The sequence below is a fragment of the Aotus nancymaae genome, unplaced genomic scaffold (genome assembly GCF_030222135.1).
Source record: "Aotus nancymaae isolate 86718 unplaced genomic scaffold, 86718_ANA_hifiasm-v0.15.2.pri h1tg000011l, whole genome shotgun sequence".
NCBI classification, from domain to species: Eukaryota; Metazoa; Chordata; class Mammalia; order Primates; family Aotidae; genus Aotus; species Aotus nancymaae.
This window is the reverse complement of record NW_026988422.1, coordinates 73,019,961-73,044,039: the sequence shown is the minus strand read 5'-3', so window position 1 is coordinate 73,044,039 and position 24,079 is coordinate 73,019,961. Positions and strand designations below refer to the sequence as shown.

At 44.9% G+C, this 24,079-nt stretch overlaps 1 protein-coding gene across 1 annotated transcript in view; it reads left to right on the top strand.

Annotated features, from left to right (window-relative positions):
- The first annotated feature begins 16,100 nt into the window (after positions 1 to 16,100).
- FOXN3 (forkhead box N3) overlaps positions 16,101 to 24,079 on the top strand; it is a 467,496-nt gene continuing 459,517 nt past the window's right edge. The window contains exon 1 of the mRNA XM_012453090.2: positions 16,101 to 16,153. The gene's annotated coding sequence lies outside the window, so the exon portion shown is untranslated. The remainder of the gene's footprint in view (positions 16,154 to 24,079) is intronic.

Sequence of the window (24,079 nt, the reverse complement as noted above, 5' to 3'; positions counted from 1 at the left end):
TGTCTCAAAAAAAAAAAAAAAAAAAAAAAAAGATACTAACTTTGTTTCTAATCCTGCTTCCCCAGTTTGCATACCAGATATTCTGAAGAGGCACACATGTGGGAAACTTTCCTCACAAAGTGGGGAAATAGGATTAGAATGGGGTTCTTACTCTTGCACAAGCTGGAGTGTGGGGGCCTGATCATGGCTGGCTGCAGCCTTGACCCCCTTGGTTCAAGGGATCCACCCACGTCAGCCTCCCCAGTAGCTGGGACTACAGGTCAATTCTAATTTTTAGATAGCATAAACCATGACATGTGAGCATGAAGGATATCACGTGTATAGTAAAGAAATGTTGCAGTGTTGAAGGCCAAGGTTGGCCTTTGAACCCAGGAGCGTACTGGGTTGCCTGGGTTACCCTCTCTGCATTCTATGTCAGTCCTAGCATGGGGCTTTGTTTACTCCTCCGAATCCTATAAGGAGAATCACAGGCAGGCATGATTCCTGAAACTTGTCTCCAAACCTCAGCCCTCTTCCCTCTAGTTTTGTTCAAATATCAAAACTAGTTTTGCTCAGAAGTCGTAGTATGTTCCTTGACTCACAGATCTGATAGCTGGATTCGTGCATTGCTTCCCTATTTTGCTAAATTACGTGGCAGTGCAGTGCCCCCTAAGAAAAGGTCCTCAAACTCAGCCTAGGGGTTAGGGACCCTTTATCCACCAGTAGTCAAATAGCTTAATTCTATTTGACTGTATCTCCAGGTCCCAGTTGCTTTGCTCCATTTGTCCCTGAGCATGGACTAGGGCATGTGAGTATGCCCAATGACGGCACTACTGCAGTGCATGCCATCACGGCGCCTGGGACTAGATGGGCTCCATCCTGGTCTAGTTCTGGGTCCGATTCTAATTACTCTTCTCTGTTTTGCTACAGCTACTAGGCTGCATCCCACTGGATCCTGAGCTCCAAAATATGTTATTCAATATGTGGACTTGTTCTGGATTCTAGAACAAGAACTTTCTAGAAAGACTGAAGTAGGGCTAATGCTATATGGGGTGGGGGAGGGGGGTTGGTAGTTTCAGTTGTGAAGAGAGGCCAGCTGCAGAGGCTGGGGAAGAAGAGCTCACAGTGAGTGGTAAATAAGAAAGAAGAGTAATCCCAGCTTAATCCTCTTTTATTTCTCTTCCAGTGATTTCCAGGCCCAACTAGGGCTCAGGTTCACTGTCTGGGATGCTGCTGAGAGGGTGGTCCAGGAAACACAACTGTGGAGGTTGCAACAACCCCCCGCCCAGGGGAAGTTACGTTTATGTCTAGAAAGAGATCTAGTCCGAGCATGGAGAGGGCAGAACCGTACCCACATGGTTGAGACCCACATCTCAGCACAGCAGCACCAGAGGTCCTGCAAGCCCTAGAGACTTTGCAGGCAAGTGTGGCCAGGCACGGTGCCTTGATGGAGGCCACAAGCAAAGGCAGAGCAGCCTCCAGCTGGACCAGGAATCTTGGGCTTCACGGGCTTCTCTCTGCATTTTCTTGAAAATGCCACTGGAAACATCATTTGAAAGAATGGTTTGACACAACTGTGGGATGTGGTAGGAGATCAGATTTGACATTTTATTTTATTTTATTTTGAGACAGAGTCTCATCTCACTCTTGTCGCCCAGGCTGGAGTACAGGGGCGCGATCTTGGCTCACTGCTACCTCTGCCTCCTGGGTTCAAGAGATTCTTGGGCCTCAGCCTCTTGAGTAGCTGAGATTACAGGTGTGTGCCACCACACACAGCTAATTTTTGTATTTTTAGTAGAGATGGAGTCTCGCCATGATGGCCAGGTTGGTCTTGAACTCCTGGCGTCAAGTTATCCATCCACCTCAGCCCACCAGTGCTGGGATTACAGGCTCAAGCCATCATGCCCAGCCTCAGATTTGACTTTAAAGAACACACCTCTAGGTTGGGCATGGTGACTCACACCTGTAATCCCAGTGCTTTGGGAGGCCGAGGCAGGAGGATGGCTTGAGCTCAGGAGTTCAAGACCAGCTTGGGGGCAACATAGTGAGACCCTGTCTCTACAAAAATTAATTAAAGAGAAAAGGACACCACTCATGAAGGCCCAATGGCACCTTTCTAAGACATCCTCTCAGCATCATGTTCGTGCAGCCTGGGCCTCCTTGAGCTGGTCTGGGTAGCAGGCGTCCTGTTTGCATCGCCCCCAGCTGAGAGTGTGGGCCTCTGGAGCACAGCACCTCCCATACCCACCCCACCTTGTCACTAGCACCTCTCAGCCCCTCAGCAGCAACACATCCTCACATCAATCTTTTTAAAAATATATTTTAAACTATGAAATCAATATATAGTTATAAAAATTGAAACACAAAATATGACTTTACTAAAATTGTTAAGGATTTATGAAGTACAAAAGATATGCAATTACTCATGTACTATTCTTATGCCATGAAGGAGTATAAAGATGTATAAGAAGTCTGAGTGCGGCTGGGTGCAGTGGCTCACGCCTGTCACCCCAACACTTTGGGAGGCTAAGGCGAGAGGATCACCTGAGCCCGGGAGTTCAAGATCAGCCTGGGCAACATAGTGAGATCTTGTCTCTATTAAAACTTTAAAAAATTAGCCAGGCGCGGTGGCACATGCCTGTAGTCCCAGCTACTTGGGGGCTATAGTGGGAAGATTGCTTGGGCCCAGGAGTTCAAGGATGCAACGAGCCACAGTCATACCACTGCACTCCATCCTGGGCAACAGAGCAAGACCCTGTCTCAAAACAAAAAAAGATGTAAAAGTAAAAGATTCTGCTTTTAAAGACCTGTTATTGAGCAAACTAGAGAAGCCATTCATGTAAGCACGTAGACTACAGGAAAGTATCTGGTATGGTGTGTGAATTGCAAAAACAAATGCATTAGCAATGTTGGTGCTAAGTGTGACCAGTGGCCTCACCTATATTAAAATCACTGAGGAGTTTATTGAAAGTGTTTATTCCTAGGCCCAATCTCAGGTCTACTGAATCAGAATTTCTGAAAGTGTGGCTTTGGAAAATGTGTAACATTAAAAGCGCCCCAGATGAATGTTTGTACAACAAAGTTGAGAATCATAGCCCCGGAGTTCAAAAGACAGGAAATGGGTTTTCTGTAAGTTAATGTGAATATCTCTATGGTGATGAGATTTGAGAGATTCCCAGAAAGGTTTTCCCAGGACATCATATGGCAACACCACTGTGGAATTTATCACATTGTAATGCAAATTCCTTTTCCTTGTCCACATTTCCCAGTGGACTAAGTGTTCCTGGAGGGGAGAGATGTAGTCTTCTTTGCTAGAATCGGTGCGGCCCCTAGTTGGATCTAAATACGTGTTGGTTTAACAAGTGAAAAACCACATAAGATCTAAACAAACAGGTTCGAGGACTTACAGGACAGGGTTCTAGGAGGAGAAAAGGCACAGGCAAATTTGAGAGGTTGGAAAATCAAAGTCAATAGTTAAGTGTGAGAGGGGAATGGTTGATTCAGGTGAGCAATTGACACACTGAACAGCAAAGCTGCATGAGCAATTATGGGATCCTGGAGTACTCGATGGGGAGTGGAAAGTGTACTTTGTGGATTCTGTGGATGATGGGGAGTCATCAAAAACTGGGGACTGGGAAGCGATGGAATTGAGGTGGTATTTTAGGGTAATGAGTTCTATGGCCATGGGCAGCTTTCCTGGCAGTAGGAAGCAGTGGAGGTAGGCGGCCACATCCTCAGAGGAGTTAGGGATCAGCTTGGTCACTGCTGGAGGCAGGACTTGCTGCAATTGCAGAACTATAGCTTCCATTCAAGACTCAGGATGCCCCAGGGTCCTGACCCGGTGAATAACCTTTGTTCCTTTGCTGGCTCCCATCTGCTCAGGCCTCCCAGGTCAGCTTGAGCTCTCCTCCCTTGGCTGCCCAAGCAGTCTGTCTCATCTGGCACAAGATAACTGGGAAGCAGTGTGGGGATGCTTGGGGGACGGAAGCCATAGATAGGGGAAGGGGCTTCGCCGAGGCAGAGGCCAGAGGGATGGAGAGGAGGGCCAGGTGTAAGACAGGATTTGGTGAATGAGTGTGGAACAGGAGGGAGGGGCATGTTAAGGATAATTTTGAGCTTTCTGGGCAATAAATATAGGAATACAAGAAGTGAAGGTTTGGCTGGACGCAGTGGCTCACGCCTGTAATTGCAGTGCTTTGGGAGGCCAAAGAGGGTGGATCGCTTGAGCCCAGGAGTTCTAGGCCAGTCTGGGCAATGTGGAGAAATCCCGTCTCTACAAAAATTACAAAAAATTAGCTAAGCATGGTGGTGTGTGCCTGTAGTCCCAGCTACTCAGGAGGCTGAGGTAGGAGGATCACCTGAGCCCTGGGAGGTCAAGGCTTCTGTGAGCCATGATCACGCCACTGCACTTCCACCTGGGGGACAGAGCAAGACCCTGTCTCAAAAAAAAGAGAAAAGAAGTGGAGGTTTGGAGCAGAAAGATAAATAATCCAGACTGACACATTGAATTTGAATTTGAGGTGACAGCAAAATATCCAGGTGGAGAGGTCCAGGAGCTTATTGGAGACAGGGATTTGGAATTGAGTAAGTATGTGGGTGCTGGTCATTGGTTACTGGTGATCATCAGAAGGCATGAAAATGGACGTGATCACCAAGAAAAAGCACGTGGAATGGAACAGAAAAGAAACCATGAGAGAACCGCAGCCTTGGGAGGCGGGGAAAGGAGGATGAGCCAGTGGGAGAGATGGAGAAGGACTGGTCAGAAAAGGAGAAGGAAAACAGGAAGAATGCAGAGCTCAGTAAAAGCAAGAGTTGCGAGAAAATCAAAGTAGCAGTGTGACACAGCATAGATAGGTAGATTAAGCTGTTGGGGATTTATTAGTGCATTAGTGAAAGTGATTTCAGTGGAAGCCAGATTGACAGAGGCGTGGGAGGAAAAGAGGTGGAAACCGTGGCCCCTACCCTTTCCAGCTGTGCAGGGATGACCACCCTCCCTCATGGAGTCACGGTCTCTGGACAACTGAACACACAAAAAATTCAGAATGAAAGGCAAAAGGCTTTTCATCGTGCCCTCCGCTCCAATTCTCTCAAATCCACTCTGCTTTCATTTAAGATCCTGAGTATTTGTTGCCAGGCTTATTTTTACGGCTGCTAAAAGTAATGCAATTGAAAGGATTAATGATATCTTTGTCTTCTTGTTTTGGAAGAAATTATTCTACTTCCACGTTTAACTTGCTGGGAGAATACGAAAAACCTGTATTCCTGGTTTTTATCAATGGAAGCTCATGTTCTCTCAATCTTTTCAGGGATCAGTTTGTTGCTTTTTGCAACAAGATGATCCATCTCACACCGAAAGTTTCCTATCGTGAAGTTCAGTGTCATCTAGAAGAGTCAATGGATGAAGTACAAGTGTTCACAATGGGATTTCTACAACACAAAAAGAAGAGGCTGGATAAAGAAGATAAAATGGAATATTGAAACTGTTGCTTTTCTACTAAAAAATAGCAAAAAATGTTTTCCCCGTAATTATGGAGGGTTTTGTTGGGGCTATTGTTGTAATTGCCATTTCTTTCTTTTGGCCAAAGCTCTAGTGTATTTGTTTCTCTGGTATCATAGGAAAGACTCCTATCAGTGTTACCAGAAACATGTCTCAACATGTGCTCCATCTTACCCATGCAGAAAAGTATTTGAGATTAAATCTGCTTACATTTCTGGTTGATTCACTTAGCACCAACCACCAAGGTGCTAGTGAAATGTCACGCCGTGGCCACAGATGCCCCATCCCTAAGTGTATGTTGTCATGACAGGAGGAGTCTGATGAGTGAGGGATCAGCAGGAACACCAGACCACTGCTAGAATAATGGCTTGTTGGTGCAACTGATATCCAAGATAGAGACTCTGAGAGGGGACTCCTGTGTCAGTCAACAGAAGCTGAGCATGGCTGATCTGAGCAAGGCGGCCATTTATTTACAGGATGGTGGGTGGCTCACAAGGATCCCTAAGAGAGCTAGGGGATCAGCTCCAAGAGGCTGCAGCCTGGATCAAGGCCTAAATTAAATTCTTGCCGCGGATGGGGCAGGTGATGGCCCTGCTGTGGACACCAACGCTGCTGCGCTCTGCCGTAGAAGCTGCTGCCGCTTCTCCGGCTGCTGGATGAGTACTGCTCTACTCCCTCCCATCCCCAGCTGCTGGGGGAACGTAGGTTATGCCCCTTGTACTCTCAACTGCAAGAAAGCATGGGCATGTGGTCGGTGCCATGTGGTCGGTGCCATTTCCAGTTTTAGCGGGGGTGGCTTTGTGTCCTGAGATGGGGGATTCCCTGGGTACAGGAAGAGGTCACATCCTGGGCAACTAAAAAGAGTGACAAATGTCACTCATACTTGAGAACTGGGGCTATCTCCTAACCTTCTTCACAGGCCCAGATCCATTAATGCCCTGCAGGTAGCAGATGCCAACCCAACTTTGATTACGAATGCTCAGCCAGCAGGCACAATCAAATGTCCAGGTGTAGCTCCTCTGCGTTCAGGAATTACACATCACAGATCACTAATCACCTGGAAAGCTGAGCAACTTGACAAGATAGAGGGTTTGCTTTTTAAAGCTGTGACTCTCGCAGAACTCACTTAATGTAGCCATATCCTATTCACATTCTGTAATGAGAGGGATGGTGAGGCTCTTAATAAAACTCACCATTTACTCAATGAAAATCTCCTTCTGGGCTGGGTCCGGTGGCTTATGCTTCTAATCCCAGCACTTTGAGAGGCCGAAGCCGGAGGATCGTTTAAGTCCAGGAAAGCAGACTGTGCAATTTGGCAAGACGCCTGTCTCTACAAAAAATGAGGAAAATTAGCTGGGTGTGGTGGCACACACCAGCAGTCCTAGCTACTCTGGAGAATGAGGCAGGAGAACCGCTTGAGCCCAGGGAATTTGAGGTTGCAGTGAGCCATGATCAAGCCACTGTTCTCTAGCCTCAGAGCAACAGGGCAAAACCCTGTTGGAAGAAAGAAAGGAAGAAAGAAAGAAAGATCTCCTTCTGACCCCTCCATGAGTACCGTTTTCATAGTATTTGTAAGGCCGGTCGCCTTGCCAGGAGCTTGGACACCCCCCGCCCACCTCCAGGAGCTCGGCCATGCCCATCCCTCTCCACGCCTAGAAACTACGTCATCACCCCATGCCCACTTCTGCACTCGGCACTAGGCTTTGCACTCAGCACCTAGCCAGTCATTGGAAAACCCCACCAAAATGCAAAAGAAGCCATGTAAATCTGCCTAATAGCATTGTGCATCCCACTTACCTGCCAATGGCAGCTTGCCCCGCCCACATCCTGCTCTCCCACAGCCAATCGGAACGCCTCCACTCCCTATAAAACCCCACGTATGAGAGGCATCCTGCGACTTCTCCGGCCCCTCCTGTCGGACCGCAGAACCTCGCCCAGGAGCTGAATAAATTCGCATTGGATATTCTTGTGCTGGCCTCAGTTTCCTCATTTTAAACTCGGCAATAACCCTTACAGTATTAAAAAAAAATGAGGACATAAAAGCATTTAAATCATCTGGTCCCTATTAAGTTAGGAAGAGAAAAGATATCCTCAGCATTTTAAGACAAACCTCTCAAAAACTACTCAGAATGGCAAGCGGATATAATCTACGGTGTTATTTGACAAGATTGCTCTTCCCAGTCACCACCCACCAAAAGAGAAAACTCAGAGCTGATTGACTGGCAAGCCATTCATTTTCTGTGAAATGAGAGAAGCACTTACTTAAATGGTAAAGTTATCAAGTATCTCACATCCAATCAGCTACTTTAAAATGACTACCACACAGGTGATGGTTTTATCCCGATAGTAATATTTGCTATTTTAAGCTTCAATATGGTACCTTGTAGACACTGAAAACTCGAGGGATTATTCTTGGTGGTGATAACAGCTAGAGATAACATAAATTGCCTCTTATTTTGGTAACAAAGACTTGGCATGGTTTTGGTCACTATGGAGGTATCTTAATATAGTACACTAAAAATATAGGTAATGTATTATTCCATTTTCCTACTGTTATAAAGAACTGCCTGAGACTGAATAATTTATAAAGGAAAAAGGTTGGATTGACTCACAGTTCAGCACGGCTGGGGAGGCCTCAGGAAACATACAATCATGGTAGAAGGCGAAGAGGAAGCAAGGCACCTTTTTTTTTTTTTTTTTTTTTTTTTTGAGACGGAGTTTCGCTCTTGATACCCAGGCTGGAGTGCAATGGCGCGATCTCGGCTCACCGCAACCTCCGCCTCCTGGGTTCAGGCAATTCTCCTGCCTCAGCCTCCTGAGTAGCTGGGATTACAGGCACGTGCCACCGTGCCCAGCTAATTTTTTGTATTAGTAGAGACGGGGTTTCACCATGTTGACCAGGATGGTCTCGATCTCTTGACCTCGTGATCCACCCGCCTCGGCCTCCCAAAGTGCTGGGATTACAGGCTTGAGCCACCGCGCCCGGCCTTTTTTTTTTTTTTTTTTTTTTTACAAGGTGGCAGGAAGAAGTGTCAAGTGAAGGCAGAAGAGCCCCTCATAAAACCATCAAATCTTCTAAGAACTCACTCACTATGACATGAATACCATGGGGGAAACCGCCCCATGATTCAATTACCTCCACCTGGTCTCTACGTTGACACGTGGGGATTGTGAGAATTATGGGGATTACAATTCAAGATGAGATTTGGGTGGGGACACAAGGCCTAACCATGTCAGGTAGAGTTTGACACTCACTGTGTAGCCATTACTAATTTTTATGTATTTTCATAATATTATCATTAGATGAACATTTGCTGCAAAAACAGAGAGTTCCTGCAGGCCACTCACCCAACTTTCTGTAATGTTAGTATCTCGAGTAACCGTGACACAGTTACCAAAACTAAAAAATTATCACTGGTAAAGACTATTAACTAAACTACAGGCTTCATTTGGGTTTCCCCACCATTTCTTGTGAATGAGAGACATTAGCACGAATTTGAGCTAGAGGGTCCAAACTGCCATAGCAGAACTGCATTATTCAGACTGGCTGGGACTAAATACAGAGGTGGCTCAAAAAGGCTCTAACATCTACCACTTTGTGTGCCAATACTTCCTCATGCATGATCTAATTTCATCCTCCACAGAAGTCTAGGTAGGGGAGGGTAGTGGATACTATCAGATCCACTTTGCAGATAAGACCTTGGGACCTAGGATACCAAGCAATATGTGGAAGACAGCTGAGCTAGGAGGCAACAGAGCCCAGATGTGAACTAAGACGTCTCTGATTCAAAAACCCACGACCACGACCACAGCAGTACAGACTGAAGTGCGCCTAACCCAGGTGTGATGCAGAGACCGCCTCTCTCCACCAGCACTCTTGCCCAGGACCCACCTTCCAAGGGTCATCTGGATCAACTGTGGCAGGTGATCGCTACGTGGGAGGTTGTCCCTAACACTGACATGTGCCTCTCAATGAAACGGGATGTTCTGTGATGTGTGGAGTCAATTTCCACCCTTGACACCCTAACCCTGCATGTTGCAGGGAAAGCCCTCCTGGTCTCCGGCAGCCTCTGCGGCTCTCTTTCTCCTGGGGTGGGTGTGGGGTGGCCCGCGGCTGGCCTGCTCCTGAGCCGGAGCAGCTGGGAGGAGCGCAGTGCAAACATCCCCACGCGCCTTTTGCTTTTCTTTCCTGAGTGGTTTAAGGCTTAATTAATGTGTGTAAAGTGATCTGAAATGCGGGAATAAAAAGAGCCGGGGAAGTGCAGAGTGTGGATGATTACCTGAGGCGAGACAGCTGAGAAAGGGAGGCCGAGGGAGACAAAGAGAGGTCTGGAGAGGCTGGGAGAGGCCTTCGCGCAGCAGCCAGCTGGTTGGCCGAGAGCCAGACTGGGCCGTTTTTTTGGCAGCGGTCTGCCCCACGCTTTCCTCTCAAGGCCTACTTCATAGCCCTGCTTGGGAGTCAGACCCCAGGATAAATGATTCCTAAAGGGCCTGAGCCGGAACTGAGAAGGAGGTCTGAGAAACACAAACGGTGGCCAGTTCCATGACTGGCTCTGTAAGAGCAGGGGATGAGATGCCCCCCATTCGCCACTATTGCCAAAGCAAGCCCAGGGGCAGAGGATTGGGTTTGGTCAATGAAGGAATAAATGTGATAGATATCAGAGAGACAAATGAATCAAAGTGAGTTTTGTCCATTCCTCTTGACAAGCATAGATTCATAGGACTGATTTAGTGCTGTCACCGCTAAGAGGCAATAAATCTCTTATAAAATGGTGGGTAAAAATAATGACATCCAAGTCACGTGCGATCTCACCGTCTCCTAAGCCTGCATTAGTAAAAGGGTGAGGCTATCGGTTTCATGGGGAATGTCAAGGCTTGTGACTTCATAGGGTGAAGGCGGGTGGCATTTTATTGCCATTGGAAGCATACACAGAAGCAAGTAGAAAATCTTTCTTTCAGTATAACCTGATACCACCTATATCTAGAAAGCTAGCGTGTGTTCTGGGGATCTTCCCAATACAGTGAGGATTTCTGTGCATCCTGTGTGTATGCCAGCCTATTCTAAACTGTTAATGATGATAGAGGGGAAAAAAGTTTGGATAATTCAAAGTTTATACTGGGCTTTGGTTGTGTTTTAACGTCCTGCTGTGGCTCATAGTTGTGCAGTTATCTGTCTTCTGAGCCTGTAAACTGAGGATGGGGCTACTGGTGGCAGCCAAGCTTGGCAATTCAAGTGAAGAGAAGAATCCTTGCTTCCCCTGGGGTTGGTTAGAGAACTTCAGAGGACTCTAATCATCCTGGCATGGGGTCAAGTGCCCACCCTGGGCCTGATCCTATGGTCATGCTATAAGATGCCTCTTCCCACTCAACACCAGGACCATAGTGTGGAATGAGAAATCTCCCCCTCAAAGGAGCCGGGTGGCCACCCCGCTTTGTGTCTACTGCAGCTGAGCAGTTAAAGTGGCCAGGAGACACTGTTGTCCTCAGCCTGTTGCAGGGCAGCCAGGACCACCCACAGTTACTCACTGTGTCCCTTTCTGGGCATTGCACTTTGGATGGATTCCTCCTAGAGTTGTGTCTGTGTGATGCCGTTGGTGTGTGTAACATCACACATCACCCATGGGTCACTGAAGGGTTATCTGAAGCCACCAACAGTGAATTTCTTCAGGTCTGCATCTGAATGAGGATAATTACCTCCTAATAAGTCACCCTGCCTTCTGATATCTAAAACATTTTGGATCTAAATCATCCTCCATACACTTTCCAGAGTGATCCTGATAAAACACAGACCTTTTTACAATGTGATGGTTAATTTTACATGTCAACTTGACTGGGCCACAGAGTGTCCACATATTTGGGCAACCATTATTCTGGGTGTGTCCATGAGGGTGTTTTTGGATAGGGTTAACATGTGAGGCCAGGTGCAGTGGCTCATGCCTATAATCCCAGCACTTTAGGAGGCCGAGGCGGCCAGGAGTTCGAGACCAGCCTGGCCAACATGGTGTAACCCCATCTCTACTAAAAATACAAAAATAAGCCAGGCATGAGGGTGCACGTCTCTAATCCCAGCTACTTGGGAGGCTGAGGCAAGAGAATTGCTTGATCTTGGGAGGCGGAGTTTGCAGTGAGCCAAGATCACGCCACTGCACTCCAGCCTGGGCGACAGAGCAAGGCTGTCTCAATAATAGTAATAATAATAATAATAAATTAACATTTGAATAGGTAGATTAAGAAAGCAGACACTCACCCTAATGTGAGTGGGCCTCATTCAATCAGTTGAAGGCCCAACTAGAGCAAAAGGCTGGCCCTCCCTCTAGTAAGAGGGACCATCTCCTGTCCCCCTACCTCGAGCTGGGACGTTGGTTTTTTCCTGCCTTCAAACTCGAACTGAAACATCAGGTCTTCTTGGGTCTTGAACTTGCTGGCCTTCAGATTGGAACTATACCATTGGCTTTCCTCGGTCTACAGTTTGCCGGGTGCAAGTCGTGGGACTTATCTGCCTCCTTAATCACATGACCCAAAGCCTTATAATAAATCCTTTCTGTCTCTCTCACTCTAATAAATACATCCTACTGATTCTGTTTCTCTGGAGAACTCTACTACAAATAACTTTTTACTTACTAACTTTATTCATTCATTTAAAAAATTTACTGAGCACCTACTATGTACCAATCACTCTTTTATGTTCTTGTAAATTATCATTGAATAGAGCAAAGATTCCTGGCCCTGTAGAACTTTTGTTCGTGTGTGTGTGTGTGTGTGTGTGTGTGTGTGTGTGGTGGAACAGATAATGAATATTTTGTTCGTGTGTGTGTGTGTGTGGTGTGGAACAGATAATGAATAACAAAAATGCTAAGTAAATAGTGATGTATTAGAAAGTGGTAAGGGAAAGGGAAGAAGGAAAAAAGCAGGATGAGGAGGAACAAGAGACACTGAGAAGAGAACATTTAAGCAAAGGCTAAAAGGAGATAAAGGGGTTTGCCATGTAGAAATCACAATCACGTCCAGACCCCAGTGGACTCTGGATCCTGCTGGCCTCTCCAGCAGAATCTGTGGACACCTTCTCATCCGAAGCCTCCACTTTAGCCTCGCTGCTCCCCAGGCAGTGCCCTCACATCTTCATTCCCTGACGGCTTTGCCAGTGACTAGGGTATCCTCTCCAGTGGGGACTTCCTTCTCCCAACTCTCATATGTATCTCGATGAAGTCACCCAGAAACTAATCCCAACAGAGAGTCAAGAATGTCCCCACGCTGGACAGTTAACAGGAAGTGGCAGCGTTACCTGAGGCCAGGACCTAGAGTCACCTGAAAGAAGCCTCAGCCTGATGCAGCCACTGCTAGAGATGCCATCAGAGGCAGGAGCGACACACCAATGTCCCCTGGCTGCTTCTTACCATCCTCCACTCCTCCAGTGCCCCTCCTTGGCCATATCCAGCCACTGACCAACTGACCCAAGAGTCTGTGAAACTCAGCCTGCCAGAGACAGCTCCTAGCAATACAGAGCAAGGGGCAGGCCTGGAATGGCTTAGAAGACAGCTGGCCCAGGACTGGGACAGTTGGCGTTTGAATACAGAGCACCAGTGATTTGAGAGCTTGTTTGGAGGTTCTAGTGGGGGGCACAGCTACTTGTATACCTTTGACCAAAGACTGGTCCTCCCCTCTCAGGGATAGTCATCCTCTTGGATGTAGCACACAGCTTCAGGAGGGATGCAGATGGAGCAGTGAAGGAGAAAGCGGACACCTGCCTAGCCAGCCAGATCAGCTGAATCAACCCTGGAGATCAATGGGGTGACAGATGTCGCAGCCAGATTGCCCTCATATCCCCAGTGTCATGGTTTTACTGCTCTGCTGATACCACTGCACTACAATTGTTTGCCTGTCTGTGGGCTCCATATGATTAGGAGTGCCTGAGAGCTTTAGTTTTTCTACCCAGAGCCTAGAACAGTACCTTGCTCAACATTTGATACATACACAATTGGATGAATGGATGAATGAATGAATGAATGAATGACAGTTTCCCCCGACCAGTACCTCTTCTGGTGTGCTCTAGCTTTGAGATAGAGGTGAACTGAGCTCACCACCAGCATTTATTCTCTTCATTTGCTCCTGGTGCTAAGATTGCTTTGAGCCTAGCATTTGCAACATTTGCCAGCCACATGGATGGTGTGACTATAAAGTAATTAGACCAGTTTTCAACAAAGGGATCAAATGAATTCATCAAGTAAGTCTTGCATTAATCCTTCCAATCCTTCTAGGGAAGTCATATGCATTTTCCAATGATATAGCCATGCCTAGCCCTGTCCTTGTGAATGCACAAGAAAAGGAAAGAATCACTTTTCAGAATGAAATGTTTTTGTTTTTTTTTTTTGTTTTTTTTTTTTTCAGTTAAATGTCACCCAGCCCGTGACCTGGCTGGTATTTAGGGACACATCATCAGAAAAGTTACATTTCCTTTTGGCACAGAGGAGGAGGAAGGGGATGGCCACACACAGAACTGGGTGGTAACTTTACCAGGGGTGCAGGAGGGCTGAGAAGGGATGTCCTGGAGACCCATCAGAGTTCCAGGGGTCACCAGATGTGGACAGAGATACCTGGATCCCACTAATAGGCCATCTTGTATCTGAATTTCAAGAGTTTTTGAGGCCTTTTGGCTCTGGGACTGCTTATAGAAACCCAAGTTCAATTTGAGAAAAACTTACTCCTCCATGTGTCAAATGGAGTCAGTTCTTAATTTCTGATAAAGAGCAAAAGACGTATGGGGGATGACGCATTGCTCAGCCTCAGAGTTTGAAGTTTTCTGTCTGCCAGGTTGCCCTGGGTAGCTCCAGGACAGAAATCTGACCATTGTGGGTGGGTCTTCCTAGCCATCCTTCTCATTTTAGTAGAGACTAACGTATTTCCAACAAGCCTCCTATTTCCTTGCTGGTCAATTGCTGCTCTGAGACAAGTAAGAAATGATGGCTAAAGAAACCTACCTGCGTTTTTTTGTTTCGGATACTTCATTTTCTGCAGTAGTTACAGAGAAATAGTTGGGAGGCCAGGTGATGCACTCGAAAAACAGGGCTTGTTGGAAGCAGATAGGATGGGATTCTAGCTGCTCTGCTCACCAGCCGTGTGATTTTTGGACAAGTCACTTTACCTTTTGGGACCTCCACTTCCTCATTTGAAAATTGCGGATTATTGTATCTGATTTCTCCCAGAGGTGTGGTAAAGATCACAGGAGATGAATGTGCGAGTAATTTAAGATTGACAAGTGTAACATACGACAACTAGTTCTTTGCGTGGATATAAGGCATTAGAGAAAGTGCCTTTGATGTTTAATTAATACTAAAAATCTTCCATTACACCTGTTTAGCTAAAATTGGAAAGGGGGAGGGCAAGAGTACTTTTCAAAGGGACTTTTTCTGCTTCAAAAATAGAAATCAGAAAGCACATATTTGATTTTCCTTATGGTGTAAACCACAGTGCCATTGTTATTAGCAGTTCTACAGAATTGTGACCTTCAAACTTGGTGATATCAAAGACTGAAAGAAAACTCCCAGTCGTGAAGCCTTTCAAACAGGTTTTTCAAATTAAAGCACTTTTATTTTGAATTAAGGGCTAATAGAATTGTCCTCTTAAATGAGCACTTGCAAGATTAAAAGTTGCTTTCCAGGTGGGCTGCAGTAAATGAATGTGCCAAGAGGTTGCTGAAAGCCCTTTGTGAAAGAGAAAGCTGGAATTTACAGTCTTCCTAATTGTACAGGAGCTGATTTGTGTATACATCTAGGATCATCATTTACTTTCAGTTTACTGAATTTGTGAATTTTCACATTTGTTTTAATTTGTAATTAAGTTTTCTCTATGAGGCACACCATATGCCACCATTAATTCTTTCTCGTTGATTTCTTAGGAGATACATGAGTGCATATTTTGATGCAATTTTTGAGGTCTTTTGAAAATCAAATGACTACATGTTTAGCCATATGGGGCTTTGTTATTTAAAAGAGCATATTATAAAGTAAAAGAAAGCAAAATGCAAAAGGGCCTGTCAACAGGGGGAAAATATTGGGGAAAAAAAACAGTTTAAAACATTGTTTTAAATACACACATTTTCAACCCTTTTACTTTTTAGCGTTATATTTTTGAAACCTATCTTTATCGATCCCGTATCGTTCCCACCGTCTGTGAACCGCCAATGTCACGAGTGCACCAGGCAAGCCTCTCTGCCAGGTACTGCCCTGCTCTTACCCTGGGGTTGCAGATCCTGGCATCTGCCTTCTAAGAGTTCAGTGGGAGCCAAGGTCTTTCTTTTGAACATCGTGTGCCAGGACTTGACATTAAGCTCCAGTTCATCCGCACGCCCCGCGGCCGCTTTCGCAAGGGGCCGAGGGGGTGGCGGCCTCGCTCGGGGACTCGCGGCGCTGGGAGCCGCCTGCCCTCGGTGCGGGCTGCAGACCGGGCCGCGAGGCGGGCGCGCGGCGCGCACTAGGACCCAGCAGGGCTCCAGGCCCGGGTGGGAGCCGCGCCGCCGACCCCGGGCGGGCGCCGGGCGCAGGAGCCGGGGTTCCGGCCGCGATCGGCTGCAGCTCGGCCGGGAGACGGCGCGACCCGGCGGCGGGGCCACCCGCGAGTCCAGCGTCGCCGCAGCCCCCCAATGCGGCCGCGAGAAGCAGCTGGGGGGGCAGGCGATCGAAGGTAACGAAAATGGGGCTCATTTCCTGCCTCCTGATCTGCTCGGGTTTAGCATTGTCACGAGAAGCCCTCCGTGTTCAGGCTGCTGCATTTTGGGGCACCCTTTGATTTTTTTTTTAAGGTGTCCGCCCCCCTATTTCCACCTGGTTGCAGATTGATTTATAGCTTGCAGCCCTTATGGGAAAGATCCAGCCATGGCAAGTTGCTTATTTTCATTAGTTTTGTCTCAAAAGTAAGTTCATTAAAAAAAAAAAAAAGTTTCTCAGGAATGTGTGGATAGTCATTTTTTAAAAAATTTTTTTTTAAAAAACTCAGACAAATGGATATTTATAAAAATAATCAAATAATTGGTGCAATTCTTTTAATTATTTCTAGGGAAGCCCACTTCTGTGGGCTCCCCGGGCGTTACTTTTATTTTCAAGGAAGGAACGTGTTAAATGTGGAGTTTGTTTGGCTGGGCAGAGTTTACAGCATTGCTGTCGCAACTGTTTTGCTATCAATTATAAACAGTGTCAAATTTATGGGCAGTTTCAGCTTCTTTTCAAATACTGTAACTGGTTATCCTGATATGACATCTACAGATGAGTTCCCACTGAGGGCAAGAAGAAGATTTCTCTTTTTGAGAAACATTGTTTTGAAGGGAAAACCATGATTGCCGGCTGGGAAGGCTGAAAGACTATTTTTCATGCTTTGTTTATGCTCCCGGGATGACATTTGGGGAAGAGAAATGCAGTCTTTTCTCGGGAGCTTTTAATTGTGGGATTATTAATTTATTTAATTTATTAGTTTCAATTGGTTGGACTCGGGGAGCCCTCCGTCACAGGCTGTGCTTAAGGTGACACATTTGCTAGCAGTTGGGACACATGATTGCAAATGTAAAATGTGTCTCACCCGAAAGGACTGGTCTGCTGGAAGCTCTCATGTGGAGCTGTCGTAGGCAGGGTGCGACTGGCTCATTGAGGAAAAAGGGAATCGTTTTCCTTAGCTAAGGAAGACATCCTGTTATATTCCTTTTGTTCCCTGTTTTTCATTGATCGCCGGCTCTGCCTTGGAGAGGAGAGCAGCTCGGAGGGTGCAGAGCTCTGAAGGCTGCACGAATGACTAGAGCCCACTTTAACTCTCACCCTGATTGGTCAGTTAGATTGAGACTTAGGAAAACAGTCACCCAAAACCTTCTTTTAAAATCGTGCTGTAATTTCAGCTTCGCCCTCTTGTGCACAGATTTCTGCAGGGTCGATTTTTCATTCGGGCGCAGTCTGCTCGAGATACCTTTATGTTTAATTTTTTGTTGTTGTTTCTATCCAGATAAAGTAGGCCATTTTGGTGACAAATTTCTTTGCAGACGTCAGCTACTAGCTTACATGTATAGATACAGCACTTTACAATACCTTCTCAGTGATTTCTGCTCGTAAGTTGTAGAATGCAAAGTTGTTCAACTTAGAATAATGATTCCTAACCGGTTTTGGATCTAACTCGTTAAAAAGCACCATCAGTAGATGGATGCTTAACTGTATCATTACTTTGATAATTTAAGTGCCTGGTGCATTAGCAGGTTTCATGCACTAAGTCTAAAACTGTGACAGTGAAAGGAAAAGACGACGAAAAGCAAACAATCAAAATCAGCCTGCACACCATTCTAAGAGATTGTGGTGTCTGCTTTGAGGAAAATGCACTTCACATCCAAGAAGAAGGGCACTCTGCACCATATAGGAATATGAATTAGTAAACACTGTGAAATATTGTATCTGCAAGACATACTGTAAAGCCCATGCACATCTTCATTTGAGCCTTTAAAGCGATTTCATTAAAGAAGCACTGTCCCAGAAGTTGTTAAACGTATAAACACTTTTCTGATTGGCTTAAAAATTTAGACACAGGAAGTGGATTGTATCTAATGACCGATGAGTGGAGACATGGTTGTCATGGAAACCGAGAAGAGTAACCCCACCCCACCCCCACTACACATACATACTCTACCATGACCACCACTTAAAAAGAAACAAAAACAAAAACAAAACCTGCATGTCATCACAGATGCCTGGAGAACATGCTGGCTTCTTCTGTGAGCTTTCCCACGGCATCTGCTGAAACCTGAGATCGTGCCTGTCAAATCAAGGTCATTTTACAACAACAACCAAAAATGTGGTCTCCTAGATTTCATAACCGTATTTTTATTAGAAATATTTGAGGAAAGAGCCTTACACCAAGGATGAGCCCTCAGGCTTACCTTGCATTTTGCTACCTCTGAGCTGTGCCAGGGAAGGCTACGAAAATGTATTTGAACACTTAATTGTGGAATCAGACTGATTTGTGTGTCTACTGTTAGAACAAGACTCTTTTGAGAGCCAGAAAGATTAGAATATTACTTGTGGATGACGAGTTATCTGGGGAAGTTATAATGAGGTGTTTGTGTTTATAAGAGGGTTCAAAGTTGAACTCAAGCAATTGAACTTATGACTGGTGGCATTTTAGAACCCTACTCTAAGGCTGCATTTGTGTGTTGGGGGGTGGGGGCTGTGGGGGTCGGGGATGAAGGGGAGAGATGAAGGTTGCCTGGTAGTTTGGGAAATATAAAAGAGGGTGTTCTCTGAAGCCAACCAGGGAAAGGAAAATTCCTAAATGAAAATAAGAACTGTTTCAAAACTGCAATTATTATTATCCAGTTGACTTTTAATAGAAAAGTTTCCTCTTTCGTGGATGGGGAAGAGTGCTTTTGTTTTTAGGATAATTGAGACATTCCCAATATCAAAATTGCAAATATTTCCGGTATCTTGGTAATGATTTCCATGAGGACTATAAAGAAAAAAGTTTGGAGACCTCTCCTCCCCCTCCCCTCCACCCCCAATCCAGTTCATTTTGCTAAGCAAAAAATAAGCCAAGAGGCCCAGTCATTGAACTTTATAAATAATAAAGCAAATGCATTTCTTATATTTTTCTAATCTTGTTAATGGCAGTCTTCAAATTTTACGTTCTTGATATACACTTAGAAATGTCTTCCTTCCAGTCATGACGATTTAAAGCATTGAATAGCTTTATCTTAATTGATAATGGCCAGTTTTAAAACTTATTCAATTAGCAGTTTGATCTTTTTGAAAGGCAGCAAATTTCCCTTGTTTTCATCAACTAATTTCGTGGGGAGTGGAGAGAAGAGTCCTAACTCTATTTGAATGTTCATTTAATATCCTGCATGTATGTCATAGAAATAAATACTTTAGAAGTTAAATATTTGACAACGTGGGATTATGAAATGTATGCTAAATCACCCAGATATTTAACTGATTGGGACTTGGTAAAGAAGATTAAGTTTAATGGCACAACTGGTCTCTTTTAGCAAGGATTTCCTGTAGGAGCTTTCTTATCTGCAAGTGTGTTCATTGGCAGGAAACATGTCAGTTGCTTGTTTTTACAAACTGAAGGAAATGAATGGGATTTGTTGGTTTCTAGAATTTACCTTCATTCTCTATTGTCTTTCAAATAGTTGGCTCAGAACACTTCATTTCTAAAGGGGCTTTGGAGGGGTACAATTCATTCTCTACAAACCTGTAGCATTTAGATTTCTTTCTTTCTGGTTTTGGAATTAGGAGAATTGATCATGGTACGATCATTCGCAACTTATTTTACTAATACAAATGAACAAGATGTTCAATAAAATTCCAATTCATTTTCAGTTGTCAGCTAGTTACTCACTCACTGAAGCTGCTGTTTTTGGATGGCTATGCCAAATTTCTAATAATTATTCAAGAATACCAACCAAATGCCGGTGTTGATTTTGGATTAGTGTAGAGAGGTAAAGAGAAAGAGACAGCTTCATTCTTCTCATTGCTTATAACAAAAGGTCCATAAAGAATACATGTCAGCTATATGCCAACCTTGCTGATAGAAAAAAAAAAATCGAATTTGGGGATGGGTAGGCTAAATCCAGTTTATAGTACACATGAGAAAAACAAATTTTACCTTTGAAAGGATTTACTGTGCAGAAGTCCGGATTAGTTTTTGAATGTTGAAAATAAGTGTATTTAATTGCTTCAATTCCTAGATGTTTCAAATTCGGGAAGAGGAGAAAAGGGAAAGCTTCTTTAAAGGAAAATAAGTGCTTCCACCTCCATTTGCAGAAAGCAGCCTGGTGAGGGAGGGTAAGAGTGTCTGAGGGAGACAGAACCGTTTATTGCAATGGTTTTCACACATTTTTGTAGAAATCATTTTTGTTTTATACTTAGTACCAAATAGAATCTTATGCAAGACCCTAATATATGAGTCAAATAAAAACAGAGCTACTCTGAGGGAACCAGAAGCCCAGATCCTGCTATTGTCATCTGGGCTATGCCCAGGAAACACTCTAGAACCCAGTGCTGCCGTGTACGCAGTTTGAAAAGCACTGCTTCTAAAATATTCTCTGAAGAAGACCTTGGGGAGTTGTTTGCAGGACCCTGGAACCTCTTAGCAAAACAGAGAACTTTTTTTTTTTTTTTTAAGATGGAGTCTCACTCTATCTCCAGGCTGGAGTGCAGTGGCACGATCTCGGCTCACTGCAACCTCCGCCTCCCATGTGCAAGCGATTCTCCTGCCTCAGCCTCCTGAGTAACTGGGACTGCAGGTGTGTGCCACCATGCCTGGCTAAGTTTTGTATTTTTAGTAGAGACAGGGTTTCACCACCTGTTGGCCAGGCTGGTCTCAAACTCCTGACCTTGTGATCCTCCCGCCTCGGTCTCTCAAAGTGCTTGACAATTTAAGAGGCCACTTGAGTAGGAAAAAGGCAGCAATTAGCAATGTAATACAGTGTACCTTAGGAAGCCTACATACATATAGAAAAAGATGACTGACCACAAGCATGAAAGAGCCCTGGCCCAGTCTATAATGAGAGAGAGAAATAATATTTTTAGGGGTTACTTATAAACCAGGGCTCCCTTTCCTTGCAGATAATTTTGCCGGAATGCATGGTTTATTCTATTACCACCTCAAGATCTCTGTTCTATCACTGTTATTTTATTAGTCAGTGAAAATAATTTCATATGAAGTGTCATTCATGAAATGAAAATTTGCCAAGCTATATAAATCTGCTTGGCAGACTCAGTAGTGTTTTGAGTGTTGAGTAAAATGATAACACACAGATGATATTTGCATATCATCAAATATATTCACATTATCTCCTCAATTATGAGATTGTTCTGAAATGGCAATATTGAGATCAGACTCAGTTTTCCCCCTCACATGCCAGAAGCTATCAGTATTGAGGATTTCTAGGGGTGGCAGACAGAGGAATCCCCTTCAGTTCCACTCTTGATTTTCACAGTCACTAGATTCACCTGTGCCTGGCATGGAGGTGAGAGATCAGCAGACTCTTCATTCAGGCAAACCAGAGCAGAACTGTGCTTCTCCTGGCCACGGCCAACCCCTCTGCATCGTTTCTCAGAGGCGCTCAGTTGAGGAGTCTGTGGAAATAGAAAGGACAGACCCTTCTGTACACTTTCCTGTTACTTTCATTGTGCTTGCCATGTTTCTACTACCTGCATGGGGTTAGAAATGATGATTAAAATAATAAGATTTCCAGGAAGCCACACATCTTCTAACAATTTGTGCTGGGAAATATATATATATTTATTTATTTATAATATTTCCTTTACAAAGATGAAACTGGCATAAGGACCAAATAGTTGGCTGTGATAACGGTGAAATGATCGTGGTTAACTATTGAATTGTGTTGACTGACGCTTTTCATGTTGAGGCTGTTTAAAGCTATCTCCTTCCTCCTCCCACCTGCATTTCAAAAAAGAATGAGTGTGTAACCAACAGAACCATCCCAGGGTGTATTTATGATAACAGAGCAGGGCTTCTTTGGGAGTGAGCACTAAGTGCCCATGCTTTGGGGGACTTTCTTTCTGAATTGAAGGATACATGCCAGTTACCAGGACCTTGCCGAAGTTGCTAACAGACGGCTTCTCCAAATGTGTGCCTGGTACCTTTGCAGTGCCTTTGCAGATGCCACTTTCTTAAGGTTCAGAGAGTAGCAGGTCCCACTTGGAGCGGGATTTTAGTATATTATACAAGCTTAGATTTAGATAATGTAAGAGTTTGTTTTTGTTTTTGTTTTTTTTGAGACAGAGTCTTGCTCTGTCTCAAGAAAAAAAGGCAGTGGCGCGATCTCAGCTCAGTGCAACCTCCACCTCCCGGGTTCAAGCAATTCTCCTGCCTCAGCCTCCCAAGCAGGTGGGACCACAGGTGTACACCACTATGCCCAGCTAATTTTTTGTATTTTTTGTAGAGATGGGGTTTCCGCATGCTGGCCAGGCTGGTCTCAAACTCCTGACCTCGTGACCCCACTGGCCTCGGCCTCCCAAAGTGCTGGGATTACAGGCGTGAGCCACTGCACTTGGCCTTTTCTTTAATTTTTTTTTCAAGGCAGGGTTTCATTCTGTCACTCTGTCACCCAGGTTGAGTGCAGTGGTGCAGTCATGGCTAACTGCAGCCTTGAATTCCCGGGCTCCAGCAGTCTTTCCACCTCAACCTCCCGAGTGGCTGGGACCACAGATGTGTGCCACCACACCCGGCTGATTTTTTAATTTTGTAAAGATGGGGTCTCCCTGTGCTCCCCAGGCTGGTCTCAAACTCCCGAGCTTAAGCAATCCTCCTACCTTGGCCTCCCAAAGTGCTGTGATTACAGGTGTGAGCCACCGCACCCAGTCAGTTTAAGAGACCTCGTTGCACTCTGAAATTTCCTAATCAGCAAACTGAATACTTTTGCAGACTTTAAAATAAAACAATGACTCTATAATGACTATTTAATAAATGTCACTAAATTAAGACCATCATGTTATTTCTTGTGACTAGATTTAGCATTTAGAATGGCCTCTTGACACTTTTGGGGAAGTGTGGCAGTATTGGGTGATACAGAAAAATCACATCACACTGGCGAGGGGCCTTCATTTATCAGATAGTACTCTCTACAGTATTTTATTTGCGTCTCATATTAACTTAGTAATACTGCTACTAATATCTAATGATAATATGCATTAATGTCCCATTCTACAGTTGAAGAAACCAAGGCAACTGTGTTCCCAGAGTCACACGTTCTTTGGTACCCAACTACTTAGTGTTCACCATCAAGTTTCCTGACTCCAAATCCCAGGCTTTCTGCTGAGACTGACCATCTCACAACTGTTCCTCTTCCTGTTTCTATCCCAGGGCTGAAGACTTCCCCTTCCACCCTTAAAATGGAGTTCCCTTTGGGGGGAAAAATGCAGGGTGGGTTGGGGAATATCTGCTGTAATTCCCGCTGGAAATAGGATTTTGCTTCTTGACATTCTGTGTTCTCACATGTGACCATTAGTGATGGCAGGGGCTTTTTGGGTCCCTTGTCAGTGATTATTTTTCTTTATTTGTCTTCACCTTTTGGCTTTCTCTTCATCTACCCCTGAGCACATTTACCTACTTGGTAAATGCAAAGTCCTAATTCCAGAATTACCCAAAGATTATACCCAGTCTAACTGCTGGCATTATGTCTAACTCACAAAACAGATTTCCTAGACAGCACTCACGTTTACACTTGGTCTGAAAGGCTCAACAAACTCAGGTGTGCAGATATACTTACATGTCCTTGATTTCTTTCAGAATAAGAAAGAACTGGCTTAAGTCAGCAGATCAGCAAGCTATTCAGTGTCTTCTTTTTGGGGCTCCCCCATGCCCCTAAATCATACAAAGTCTACAGAGACCAAGTTAGGGTGGGGTTCAACTTGATTTTTTCATCTAAGCAGGAGCTCTGCTCTTGCAAGAATGTAGGGGGAACTTGAAAATTAAATCATCAGCTGGGCACGCCACTGTGCCTAGTATATGTGTGACCAGCTAGAACTAGCAATAGAACAGATGTAGACATTCTCGGTCAAACATGTGTTCGCTACTTTTCTAATTCTCTTAAAGAGTTCAGGTGACTGATCA